The sequence below is a fragment of the Macaca fascicularis genome, chromosome 1, assembly GCF_037993035.2.
Source record: "Macaca fascicularis isolate 582-1 chromosome 1, T2T-MFA8v1.1".
NCBI lineage: Eukaryota > Metazoa > Chordata > Mammalia > Primates > Cercopithecidae > Macaca > Macaca fascicularis.
Window position 1 is genome coordinate 26,485,646 of NC_088375.1, and position 14,767 is coordinate 26,500,412.

The 14,767-nt window shown below is 38.9% G+C and overlaps 1 long non-coding RNA gene across 4 annotated transcripts in view; it reads right to left on the reverse strand.

The window, feature by feature from the left end:
- Window positions 1–14,767, reverse strand: part of LOC107128807 (uncharacterized) — a 269,214-nt gene that overhangs the window by 64,122 nt on the left and 190,325 nt on the right. For 2 of the 4 annotated variants that reach the window (XR_010578304.1, XR_010578277.1), the window contains 3 exons: window positions 11,372–11,431; window positions 10,866–10,939; window positions 6,592–6,713 (listed from right to left, as the gene is read on the reverse strand). This is a non-coding gene — a long non-coding RNA (uncharacterized lncRNA). The remainder of the gene's footprint in view (window positions 1–6,591; window positions 6,714–10,865; window positions 10,940–11,371; window positions 11,432–14,767) is intronic. The other 2 variants (XR_006698191.2, XR_012428458.1) reach the window with 2 other exon arrangements.

Sequence of the window (14,767 nt, forward strand, 5' to 3'; positions counted from 1 at the left end):
ATGGAGAGTTGATATTCAAGGAGTATAAACTTTCAGTTATACAAGATGAATAAGTTGTAGTGACTTGCTGTACAACAGTGTACCTATAGATAATAATACTTTATTATCCACTTTTAAAAAGTCATTAAGAGGGCAAACCTCATGTTAATTATTCTTACAACAATAAAAAGAAGGAAGGAAGAAAGAAGAGAAAGGAAGAAAAAGAAAGAAAAGGGCAAGGAAGGAAGGGAAACTCATAAGAAATAGAGATATTGCTGGCTGGCAGAAAATGACAACTTTGAAAACCTAAAATTAATTTATTTAAGTAACCAAGATTTTATTGTCATAAAACAAAAACAGAATGCCATAATAAAGAAACATTGAGAGAAAGAGAAATATCTTGGAGAATTAAACATAGTAGAAGTTTACAAAAAAGTCAATATATGGGTTGGAAGATAAAGTTAAGGAAATATCTCTAAAATAAGATTAGATTAAAGATTCATCAGAAGATCCAGGAATTGAAGACCAGGAAAGTGGAGGGGCATGGTGGAAGTATGAAGATTATCAAAGAAATGTTATAAGAAAACTTTTAAAACTGAAGACATAAGCCTGAAACAGAAAGGTCTACTAAGAGCCCCTTATTATAAATGAAAAATGACTCACATCAAAGCATATCATTAGAGAATTTCAGAACACTGTCAAGACATTCTCACTGCTTCTTGAGATAGGAAAACAAATCAAAACCAGGTCACATACAAAAGACTTGAAATCAGAATGGTACTGAATTTATCAACAGCAAAGCTAGACTACAGAAGATAATGGAGAAATGCCTTTTAAATATCGAGTAAAATTTAAATTCTAACCCTTCAGGGCCCATATAAATGACCACTCAATTATGGGAATATGAAAAGATTTTCATTTATAGACAGTCTCAAAATATTTATCCCTATTATTCCCTTCTTAGAAAGTTGCTAAAGGATGTTTTCCATTTCTTTAAAAAGGGAAATATGCAAAAAATAAGGAGGGACAGGGATTTAGAATCAAACAGGCAAGATTTACATGGAAAAAAAGAGAAGACCCCCAAATACCCAGTTGTTTCACAGTCTGTTCAACAAGACCAGTGCAGCTAGGAGTAAGAGAATGGAAGCCTCCAGAGGGGATGTCTTTAAGAAAAACTAAAAATAATGCATAGAATTTGTGATAAACCTGACTATAATGAGAGGAATCTTACAGATCTGGTAGAGAATTGGGAAATGAAAGGACACCAAAATCTAAGCAAATCATCATAAAAGCAATGATTACTCTCATTGAAATAGAAAAGCTAGATGAGAAATATAATGCAATGACACCATTGCCAGTGGCCCAGCTGTGATGGCTATTAATGTAAACATAACAACGTTGAGTCCCGAATATTGATATAACCAAAATTTATGATGTCAATATATTTGGAATAAATCTGCAAGTGTGCAAAGGGGACATGGAGCAAGAGGTCTAAATCCCTATTTTATATTGTAGGAAATCAAGTGTTTAAAATTGGAAGATCAAGAAATGGCAGTGTAAGTATTTATCTAGCAAGATGAAGATAAATAACAGAAGAAACAGCTAAAAGAATGGAATGTTTACCTATAGGAGTAGAAATCAGAATTGGGGAAATGTGGAGTTGCTGTTTTTCATTATAAACCTTGTAGTACTGTTTTAATTTTTAGGCTGCATATATGTATTATTTCAATACAAATTTAAACATTAGTTACACCTTATGAAACAAGTTAAGTATATAAGAACTTAATGTTAGAGGGTTTTAAGATGTTTTGAAGCAAGTTTTTTTTTTTCTTTTATATCAATTTGGACATGATCATATAGAAACCTAAATCTAATGACATATTTGAGAATAATCCAATTTTCTTCCTTTCACTTTTTTTTTTTTTTTTTTTTTTTTTTTTTTTTTGAGACGGAGTCTCGCTCTGTCGCCGGGGCTGGAGCGCAGTGGCCGGATCTCAGCTCACTGCAAGCTCCGCCTCCCGGGTTTACGCCATTCTCCTGCCTCAGCCTCCTGTGTAGCTGGGACTACAGGCGCCCGCCACCTCGCCCGGCTAGTTTTTTGTATTTTTTTAGTAGAGACGGGGTTTCACCGTGTTCGCCAGGATGGTCTCGATCTCCTGACCTCGTGATCCGCTCGTCTCGGCCTCCCAAAGTGCTGGGATTACAGGCTTGAGCCACCGCGCCCGGCCTTCCTTTCACTTTTAAGAGTCATCATAACTCATGATCCTTTATCCCTTGCCTGTTGGGATGTTTCTGATGGTTCTAGTGAATGCTCAGTTTGGGAACTAGAACTTCAAAGCTTTCCTCTTGGCAGGCGTTAGGAGGATAATCACCAGAATAGGGCCAGAATGTTCTGAGCTAACCCCAAGCTCTCCCCCAGCATTTAGCATTCATTGATGGCATCATCACTCCAAAAATCATCACTCCATCTCATGTAACCATGAGATGTCACTAACTCAAGGAAAAACTGCAGAGCACTTGGAATGTTTTAGTTAGGTTTACTGATTAGAGACAATAAAACTTCTACCTCTTCCATTAGCACACTTCCTCAGAGTATACCTGATGAAAGCCTATTATGAAAGAAAAGCAATTTATTACATTTCCTGTTTCATATATTCCTAGAAATCTTGGGGAGGCAGGTGATATAATATGCCAGAAATGGCAATAATCTATCAAACTCATTTTCAGGAAAATGAGGAGAAAGGTACATTGACTCTGGTACGTATTTATGTGTAAACTAAGAGGATGTTGTCATAATATGGAGAGTTTAAGTGACAAACAGGTACAGAGACAGAAAGACATGCAGGGACATTGAAGGAAAAAAAAAGAGGAGAAGTGTATTAGTCTATTCTCTCACTGCTATAAAGAAATATCTGAGATTGGGTAATTCATAAAGAAAAGAGGTTTAATTGGCTCACGTTCCACAGGCTGTACAGGAAACATGATGCTGGCATCTGCTCAGCTTCTGCGGAGGCCTCAGGAAACTTTACAACCATGGTGGAAGGCAAAGGGGACATTAGACTGGGGTAGAGGAAGGTGCCACACACTTTTAAACAATCAGATTTCATGAGAACTCCATCACAAGAGCAGCACCAAAGGGAGAAATCTGCCCCCACAATCCAATCACCTCCCACTAGACCCTACCTCCAACACTTGGGATTATAATTCCATATGAGATTTGGACAAAATCCAAAGTGGGGAAAGGTTATAGATAAGGAAGAAAGAAATAGCAGGATTAAGGAAGGAAAAGAGAAGGGGAAGAATGGGAGAGATACAGGGTGAAACCATGTAGCATATGTGGCCATGTCCCCAGCCTCTCATGTTACCCGACATCTCAACAGCTCTCTCTGACCTGGCCCATTTGTCTGCAGCCTAGTAGACCAGGGTATTCCAACTTTACCTCACACTCTAATCTTTTCACACACGGCCAGAACATTTCTTTCACAGTTCTTCTTTTACTTGGCCTGGGACCATAGGCCCCAGATGCCGAAGGCAATAGGCCCCAGCTTCATCTGCTTTTTGATAAGTAGTTCGAGCCTTCCTTCTGTTCTAACTCTAGGGGAAAAGCAGAAGAATATACAGCAAGCCCTATTCATTCTGGAATGGCTCCATGTGCCTGATGAAGATCCTTGCTCTATCTGTAGTCAGGGATGCCATAATCATAAATACAGCAGAGGTTGTTAAGCTAAAAGCTAGTTCACGACAACAAGCAAACTGATCTATACCACAGAACCCTACAAAAGGTCAGGGGGTGAGCCTTTATCCATGCATTGCACTATAACCAAACCCAAACACACTTATACTCACATTCCTCTCACCGTTGTGGGCCTGGTGGGTGAGAGGTGAGAGGGATCTGAGTATAAGTGTGGGTGTGTGTGGTGTAGTGCAGTGCATGGATATGTGTTCGAGTGTGCTTGTATGCGTTTCTCTTACCTCTGAGAGGTATCCTAATGTCTGATGGTCCTTGACTGTGAGTTCATGTATAAGGGAGAGGCTCTAAAAAGCCAGTTGGGAGCTCTGTCTGCATGGGCACAGCTTGGCAGCCAGTGGGCCTCACAAGGTGATTAGTCTAGGACACAAATGCATTTTTGTGAGATGAGATCAAATGTCCCCCAAAGATAGCTATGTCCTCATCTCCAGAACCTGTGACTGTATCAGGTTACATGGCAATAAGAAATTAAGGTTGTAGATGGAATTAAGGTTGCTAATCAGTTGACCTTAAAATAGGGAGATTTTCCTGGATTATCTGGGCTGCCCAGTATTATCACAAGGGCACCTAAAAGTGGAAGAGGTAATTAGAAGTAAGAATCAGACAGATGGCAGTGTGGAAAAGACTTGGTCTGATGTTGCTGACGTTGAAGATGAAGATGAAAGAAGAGAGCCACAAACCAAGGAATGTGGGAAGCCTGTAGAAGCTGGAAAAGACAAGTGAACATGCTTCCCCAGATCTCCCAGAATGCCAACACCTTGCTTTTAGTCTAAAGAGGTCCATTTTGGACATTTGACCTGCATAAGTGTAAGATAATTTGTGTTGGTCTAAGCTGCCAAGTTTGTGGGAATTTGTTGCAGCAGCAGCAAGCAACTAATACACCCCCAATGAGGATGTGTATAGGCCTTTTCTTTTGCCCAGAAGTTTCTCCAGAAGAGAGAACATGTAATCCTGACTTCTCAAAATCTGGGAACCAAGCAGGAGAAAAAGATAAGGGTTTTACCATACCACTCACAGACTTGTCTGTAAGCCCATGTTTCACGTGGCACTGCATCTCTCTCCAGCTCCCAGGATGGTGGCAGTTAATCTTGTTTTCAGTTCAATCTTACAGTCTTTTCTTCAGATGTACCTCCTTTCTCCAATTTCTGAGCCTTTATAGTGTTCTGTGGTATAAATCAGTTTGCTTGTTGCTGGATTTCTTCACCCCCTCACTACATTATAAAGTTTTATTTGCTTCATTACATCAAATCAGTTCTCTTTCATGAGTCCACCACCCATCAGCTAAAATGTATTGACATTTCTATCTGCTGTCACTGTCCAATTGGGTTTAAAGATTATAACATTGTTACATTTCATATTTATTTTACTGGGACTTCAGAAAGGAACAGAGACAAACAAGCCATTCGATTCATTATGTTGAACTGGGGTTCTTATTATCTCTATTTTGTATTGTATAGATGAGAGAACTGAGACCATGAGTGGCTAAGCAATTTGTGAGATTTTAAATATAATTCTGGCTGACTCCCAAGTCCATGCTCACATGAATTTATAGTCTGAAGCCGTTAGCATATGAAAAGCATTTGGAACTCAGCCTCCTAAATTGAACACTAGCAGCTCTGCGGTGTCCTGGTGAATGTAGGGCTCCACAAGAACATTTTGACTTGCTCAAAATGCATGTTATTAAATCATAAGGCACAGAAATTCCCTTGTATCTGAAAAGTGACTACCTAGATATGAACTATACCTCCTAACTCCCCCCATCCTCTAGAAAGCTCCATGTGACTGGTTCTTGTCAGTGGAACACGAGCAGAAGTAAAGCATGTTATTTCTAGGCCAAAGAGATCAAGAAGCAGGTTGACCTCTCCATTCTCTGCCTTCTTCCATCTGCCTATTGGAGGCTGATAAGTAACTATTGTGAACTAGAGGTGAACTTCTGTTGTTTTAATCCACTGGTCATTTTGAGCTAGTTTGTTATAGCAGCTAGTATTAGCTCAACTCCCTCTGCTATATTTATGATACAAAGCTAAAGCACTAGATTAGGGCAGCATTTATTCAGAGGCAGGAGGCCCTTTTGTTTCTCACAAAATCACCCTCTGCTAGGTAATTTGTACATCTACCCAAAGATGGGATATTTTGCCATTTTCCAAAGGTGCTGTGTAGGTTAACGATGGCCCTATACTCATGGGGACAAAGCATGAGTTATTCCTCATGAATGAGGAAATTCAGTAAGTAGGAGCAAGAAGTCCACATTTAGTCTCTGCCCTTTGGCTATATCATCAGTAGATATGAGAAACTAGATAGTTTAGAATGGTCCAAGTACAGTGCTGAAGAATTGAATTTGATAATTTGAGAAGTCAATGGTGTTTGAAAAATCGTTTTGAAATCTTGGCTCTGAGTGTGAGAATGTGGTTTTTCCCTCCTATAGTTTAAAAGCTAACTCTGCTAAAACCCAGGAGGGATAGGAAATGAATCTGGTTACAAACCAAAAGCTAAATTGCCCAGCCTGATCTAATTCTTCCAGGAAAAGTGCAATGCAATGGGGAAATAAGGAATGGCTAGGCAGAAAATCCAATTAGTCTTTTGCAAACTGAGTTTGCTTACACTTTTTAAGTTAAAAATATTCTTTAACTTGCCCTTTTCCTTCTTATCCAAAACTATGGCCTGAAGGTTATGTGACGAAAATGCATTTTCATAAGCACCTTCATTTCACCGTGAATTTATCTATAGGATACTGAGATCTTAGTCCAACATTTCCAGGGTCTGTCTTCACTTGAGTCCAGGAATTCGAGATCAGCCTGGGCAATATAGCAAAACCCAATCTCTACAAAATTACAAAAGAATTAGCCAGGTGTGATGGTGTATACCTGTAGTCCGAGGTACCTAGGAGGCTGAGATGGGAACATCACCTGAATCCAGGAGGTCAAGGCTGCAGTGAGCCGTAATCATGCCACTGCACTCCAACCTGGGCAACAGAGCAAGACCCTGTCTTAAAACAAACAAACAAACAAACAAAAAACAAAAAAACATGCTTATTATGTCTGGAGGCACAAATAGGCAGCCAGTTTTTCTGAGCCCTGGGAAGTAAACCCACAGAAAGATGATGGATACAATATGGTTCAGAGCATGGAAGTGTTCCTGCTTAACACGGAATTTTCCTGTTACAGAGGCACAAATAGTTCTTCTCTGATTTAAAGCAGTAATTACTTCCCTGGCTTGCCCACATCAGGCTGTCAGCCTTTGAGTACTGTTGCTGCTGTGTCACTGTCAGAATCAAATTACTAAAAAGGTCAGCATCATTAATATGTGGCTTGAAAGGAGTGAAAATGTCAGACAGAAAATCTATGAGCTTCTAGGGCCTTTCGTCAAAAACTTTGCTCTGGTTTATGTTACTGTTACTATTACTTACTTCAAGGTATAAACCATCTGTGGAAGCTTACAAGCCATATGATTATCTAACCTCCTTGTTCCTGGATAGAATATACTTCTTGAGAATTCCCAGCCAGATAGAAACTCCTTGACATCAGAGATTATTCTTTGGATTTCAGACAGCAGTTGCCTAAATACATTCACAAATACTTAAGCATACATTTATGTGTTTAAAACTTACACACAGCTGGAAATATTGTGGGAAATAAGGGTCCACGGCAGAAGTTCTGGGACTTAAAAACTTTAAAGAGCAGGCCAATAATTTCAGTTGCAATCCCTGCTGAACCACTGACACTTTGTATGCTCTTACAGCAGTCACTTAGAAATTACTAGCTTTTAAATTTTCTATAATGAAAATTGCTTTGTCTTTGATGTAACCAGAAAAAACAAACCTGTAATATATAATTGAATCATAATATTCAGAATTTTTTTTCATATAATGAGACCCATTAACTGTCAGTTTGATACCTGGTCTTAATTAGAAATTAAGTTATTTCAGAACAATGATAAGTAGTGGCTCCTAAAATTGCTAAGAACTCTAGCTTATACATTAAAAGCACTGAATTTTCATTTCATCTAGTTTGATGCTGCTAGCGTGAATCATGACTGGATAATCTGTGTTTGCTTATTTTCTTGCTTACTTGTTTTCTTCCATCTCTCTAGGCCTCAATTTCCTTATTTTAAAAGTTGATATCCAAGGTCTTTTGTAGCTTTAAAATTCTATGATTCCAAAGAAGATAGTATAAATGTAGCAGCGTGTAGTGTATTTCAACCACCAGCTTGTCATGGTGAACAAAACCCCCACTATCTGAATCATTGCTTTAAGACTATGAGTTTCAGATTGGCTTCATGCTGCCATCTTTAAATATGTAGCACCAGATAAAAGCAAGCCATTACAATATAATTCTTTTTTTTTTTTTTTTTTGGTCATTTGTTTATCAAGCAACTTAGCTATGGATTAGCAGACAGGGAACTCTTTAAGATTTAGGAACCAAGAATGGCCTATACTGGTGTGAGTATAATGTTTCAGAATATGTGTTGCCTGGGAAAGGAACAGTGATGACAAATTCCCCTTGCTTTACTACAATTTTGTCTAGAGTGGTCCTGGTTCTAAACTGACTTTGGAAATATAATAAAATGCATTAGTCAATATCAAAATTATTTATTTGCACTAGAAAAGAAAACAAGGATTAATATGATAAAGACACTTCACTAGTCATTATTACTACTAGTAGTTATATTATTACTGTAATCATTAATATATAATTATATTATTACTAATATAATTCAAATACCTGTAGTAATTATATTAATAACTATATAGTATAAGATGTAGTAATTAATAATAATATAATTACTAATACTACTTAGTATTAGAAGCAGAGGCGAGAACAAAGTCATGAAACATTAGTAAAAGGAGTTCAAAGGCAGATAATTCCATCTTCTCATTTTCCTATACATTTATTAAAATGTTGGACTCTTTCCCAGAGATTTTACATTAGCCTATTTCTCAAGATCTATATGAAATAACATTTATTCCATAAAATCATTGATCTTCCCCAAAAGATATGCTCTCTTTCCTGCATTCAATTATACAAGCACTTATTGAAAACTTAGTCTAAATCAAGCCCTGCGTTTGATGTTATATAAGAATCTTATTTACTCCCCCTCACTCCATTTCCTAAAACCTTCATGGCATTTTGCTTATACTGATACTTAACCTTTTGTTTATATTTAAGACACATATCATGCTCTAACCTGATCAGGGTGCACTTGTTTGCCAGCTTTATTGCAAGCCTAACACTATCCTTTGGACATTATAGGTGTTCAATAAACATTTGGAGAATGACAATTGAGGCAGTAATCACTTCCATTTGTAGACCAGTAAGCAATGAGAATAAGTACTTTTACCTCTAAAATTGTAATGCAATTGAATGAGAAAATACAAATTGATCTATAATAACTCAATTACATAGACCTTTGGGGATAAAGTTTGTTGCATGTGCTTCTATTACCAATGCAAATAAATAATTACACCTCTTTAAAACCATACTTAGGTTAAGTCAGGCAAAACAGCAATTCAGTCTCACCAACTGATCCGCTAGCATTAGCTACAAAACTGCCCTTTGAATCAAATGTTCTTAAGACAGCTGAGGATCAGGGAGCTATGAAAACAACCTTGTAAATTTTCAGCCTTGCTTGTGCACGAAGAAAACTCTCTATAAATAACTCCCACAGATAAAATTCAAACTCTGCAAGCCTTGGGGAAAAGTCAGGGGATTATCTAAATTGACTTCCTGGGTGCAAATCTGGCAGAGATAGGAGATTTGAGATCAGCCCCACTGGTTGGGAATTTCCCTAAGCTATTTCATGTGAGTCCTGATTAGGTCTTGGGATGCCCCACTGAGGGCGGCTGCAATTTATTGTGCTCTAGACACCAATAGTGGCTAATAGAGGAACAGGGAATCTGGGCATAGGTAGCAGTGTGGGAAGGGTGGGAAGGAACTTTACCAAGATGTAACTAAATGTAATTAAATAGCTGACTATCCACTCTTAAAGCATTTTACCCTAGTTGTAAGCTAAAAGTTAGCCTGCAACATTTTCAGTGGATGCAGAATAACAGCCTCTTCTTGCACTGGCATCACCCTGTGAGAATTGGGATCCGTGGAACCAGGTGACGGGAACACGCAGTGGGTTGTATTGCAGGAGAAGAACACTGAGTTTAGGGAACCTGAATCTTTTCTAATTGGTCACTAAGCTTTCCTGGTCTTTGCTCTGGAGTGAGACACTCTCTCCACTTTCCAGGGTGTTTACTATACAAATGAACTAGAAGAGATCATTTGCAACAAAGTCCATGTCTCTGTTCACAAGAGAGGCAGAAATGTGAGACTCATGGAGAAATCTCTCCCAACACATGGCTCTTATCTTCTAAATGGCAAAGATAAATATGTTGAATGAATCAAGGGATAAATGTGTGAAGTTAGATAGTAATTAGGGATATGAAAAAAATTATAGTTTGGGCATGAAGATTGATAAGGAAAGCTGTTTTCAATAGGTTTGTCAGGGAAGACTTTTAGGATCAGGTAACAGTTGAGCAGAGATCTGAATAAACTGAGAAATACAGACATGTAAATATTTGCCCAAAGAGCGTTATAGGCTTAAAGGCCTATATGTTAAGGCCAAATGCAGGAGAAGAATGTTTGATGTACAGTAAGAAACCCAGTGGATTGAGCAGAAGGGTGAGTAGGAGGTAATGAGGTTGGAGAGTGGGTTAGGAACCAGATCATGCCCTATGCCCAGACTGGCCCTATTATGCCAAGAGAAGAATCTTCATTAGATTCTAAGTTTGATGGGTTGCATTTTATAAGTAAATAAATGAGCCTGGGCAGCTGACCCAGGATCTCAAGCTGGGCTAAAGTCGCTAAACAATGAGAGGCCCCAGGTTCTCCAAGAGAAGCGCACAACCGGGACACAGTGAAGTAACACAACTGCTTTGTCATTCACCACTCTTTCTCTAGTTCTAGCTCTCCCACACCCGGTCTCTTCCCCAGCGTCCATCTATCCATTTTTCTCTACTATCTTCTAGTTCATTCTCTTTACACATTTCTTATCTTGATAGCTCCTTACTGCAATTCCCATTTCTCAAGTCTCCTGTCTTACTGCCCTTCCACCCCATCGTCAGCATATGAAAGCCTCTTCTCTCTCTCCTTACCTTCGCATCTCCCCGTAACGATGGTCTCCCTCATTCTCTGAAGCCCCATGGTTGGTGCATCTCTCATCAAGGAGCTGTGGGAAAAGAGAAGAGGCTTCCCTCCTTCACATGTTCAGGTGGGGGTTAAATACCTTTCACTTTTCAGGCTGAGGTCAGAGCATGGTACCCCATGGATATTGGGGGAAGGGAAGAATGAAGCTACACCGTGGTAGAAAGGACCTATTGTCCCCAGTCCCTTGGCAAGAGCCGTGCCAGCACTTGCAAACAGTGTCTGGCACATGGTAGGTGCTTTGCAAACGTTTGTGAATATAATGAATGTGCTATTATAATTATCATAGTTGTCTTGGAGTATATGGGGTGAACATTTACATCTTAATTAGGCAGTATCTCAAAGCTGTTTTTTTTTTATTTTTTATGGGCTCAAGGATAAAAGTTATTTGCTTCATTTTGTTTTTTACAGGTAATGATTACCATAGCAGCACAGAAGCCAGTTTCTGTGTTCTTACCACCAAACCGTAGAACTTGTGACAGACAAGATATAAACAGCATCATCTCAGGTGACATTTCTAGACAAAAACAACAAAGTAATGCATTGGGAGATCCAAAACGAATGGCAAGTCAGTTTACATCTCTAAAAGTTGGCTGCAGTAAATTCTCATTTTTTCTGACTTTCATTATAATTTTAAACACGTCCTCACCCCCCATGCCTTTCTTCCCACTATGTCACCACCTGCCGTTAACCTGTCACTGGGACTGGCAGGCTGAGGTCAGTTTTGCTCCTTTATCGAACAACCCTCAAGGTCCTTCTAGGTGCAAAGAATTGGGCTAGGTTCTGGCACTCAGACCTGCTGCTCACCTGCAGAGAGCCAAAGGGTAGTGGAGGAACAAACTTGTGCAGATAAGCACGGTCCAGGGTTGCAGGCCTGCGATGGGGATCCTCATGGGGTGCAACGAATGCCCAGAGGATGGGGGATCAGTTGTCCATAAAGGTGAAGAGTAGAGTTGGGAAAAGAGCCAGAAAGGGCTTTATGGAGTGTGTGACACTTTAGTGAGCTGCATTCTGAAGGAGAGGTGTTTCCTAGGTGGAAAGGTGCAAAAGCAGAAATAGACAAGACTTAGCTTCCTCAGGTAATTACAAGCAATTCAGTATGGCAGCAGTGGAGGATGCTGGGCACTGCTGGGCACTGCTGGCAGTGAGGAGATGGGCCCAGAAAGAGATGAGGTTGTAGAATTAATCAGTTGGGAAGTTGGGAAGCACTTCTGCAGATGTTCATGGAGGAATTGTGTAATGCTACTGTCCTGGAAGAGCTTACTAAGTGCAATGCTTGTCTTTCTTATTTGGTTACACTAAACTTTAAAAGAAGGAATTAACATCTCCATTGGAGGAATGTACAGGTATTACATATGTAGATATGTACATATGTGCACAGAAGCCCACCCATGGCTGCACCCCAAACATTATAGGAAGACAGTAGTTGTTATTTCTTCAGAACATAGTTTCCCCCAAAAAAGATTTTACATTTTTTAATAAAGTTTGCTGAAGATTTTTTTATTACAAAAGTTAACACACTTTTTTTATTATAGAAAGGTAGAAAAAGAAAGTTAAACCAAAATAGAACAGAGAGAAATAAACATATTTATATTTCCCAAAGGAAGTTATTAATATTTTGATAATTTCCTTGTAGTCTTTTGTCCTATGCACAAGTTTAATTTGTTTGTTAACCAAAGTGTTAAGTCTGAATAGACTATACAGAAGGAAATAGTTCAATGGGAGTTTACTTCAAATAGATATAGACAGTCATAAAGGTCATTCAGCAATATTTATTAATTTTCTATTATGTGTCAGACACAGTGCTAAGTGCTGCGATAAAGCAATAAACACAATAGGCATAGTGACTACCCATGCAAATTACCGTAGCAATGGGAAGGACAGGAAATAAAAGAGGTGTCATGGGGACAGGCAAAGGCTGGTAAAACTTTTGGCTCCCTTAGCAGATACTCCCCAATACCACTCTGCCCTTTCCCTTCATAGTTATGAAGTCACTGAGTGCTGGCATTGGAAAGGCCTTTGAGCTCTCGTAGTCCAAATAATAGTATTTCTTGGTTGGGACATCTTTAAGCCTGGCTTTTTCTCCCCCAATTCCTGAAGCATTATTGGCTTCATTAAGCTACCCTTCCTCTGGTAGCCAGTGCCCCCTCCGCTACCTGCCCCCTGCCACCATGGCAACCCAAAGAACAGGAAACCGGAGGTGGCCCTGCCAGAGCTGTCAATCCCAGCAGGCATCTTCCTTCCTGCCACAGGGGTGATAAGACACAAGGCCAAGGGGAGGGAGCCCCTCTGGGCTGAACACTCCATGTGTTGTCCTTTGTCTTAGAAAAACCTTCACTCTTCCTCCCCTACCAAAGTAGCCAGTCACCACCAGCATGGAAAACAAATAAATAAGCTAAGCAAGGTCACAGTTATTTCTGCTGTTGTGAGATCCAGCGTCACATGTAAACAGAGTTGGTGGTTTCTAATCCCCCACTGCCCAACACAAATCATATTTCCCTCCTCAGGCAGCACATCTCAAAATGTAGCTTTAGAAAGCCATATCTTTGAGTCAAGGGACTATAGTTTCTATATATCTCCTGCCTAAATGAACTAAATATTCACTACATAAACCACTCTCACACCATGATTAGTAATTGATCACATCATGGTAATGTACTCACACCAGATTCCACTGCAGCCTGTTAAGCATCATTATGACACACTGGCAGGTCAGTGTTGGATAATGCAGGGATAGGCCCGTGTTAAGGACCAGGTAGCCTTGGTTGTGTTATCACAATGGGGCCTGAGAAGCCTGAGACAGCATGAGAGCCAGGAAGTCTAAAGGGTTTGAGGAGAAACGATCCAAAAGGAAACTTTCCTTACTTCATCTATTTCACACCATACACATTCTGACACATCAAGGGTGTTCTCACAGTAACTGGCAATTCTACGAACTTTAGAATCCATTCAGGCAATCACATGTCTCTGTCAGCTGTACTAAATGTCTTTGAAGCTGGGAAATTCCTTTGACTCTGGTTAAATATTACACAAAACATGCTTGCTTTGAATGGGCAAACCACAAACTGTACAATAAAGTGTGGGAGAAAGAAAGTTGGACTTGGAGCCACGAGATATGAGTTTGAGTCCTTTCTAGTGGTCTGACCTTGAGTAATTACTGCTCTCTAGATTTTAATATCATTCATAATTGTGCTCTACTGTAATCTCCTATATAAAATATTTCCTGGCCTCTCTTTTCTACCAGGCCCTAGGCTGAATTAATTTTATATATATATGTATGTGTATATATATGTATGTATATATATGTATATAACAGATATATATGTTTTATTTACATGTTTAAAGTACACATTTATATATTTAAAATACATTAAATATATACTTTATAATAAAAATATATACATTTACATATATTTAAAAATTTATAAATATATACATTTTATAATATAAAACTTATGTGTATAAGTAAAATGTATTTTAATATAAATTTTTAAAAATATATAAGCATATTGTATATTTTTTTTCATCTCCCTCACTCAACTGTGATTGCTGCAAGATTCATGGCTTTGATTCCATGGTATTACTCTGACTGAACCACAATACAAAAGTCATAATAAGCACTTCTTAGGGGCTCTTAGGAGGCTCAAAGGTGATAGTACTTAAGCAAGTATTTCATAAACTATAGGGCTCCATGTGATTGTAAGGTGTGGTCATTATTTGCATAGCAATATTATTTCTCAGTGTAGCACATTTCATAAAAATCCAGGAACTAAAGGGAAGAAAACAAGAAGCAGTCAACAGTGATTAACTCTAGGGGTGGGACTGGGAGGTAATAGGGAAGGTGAAGAAGAGG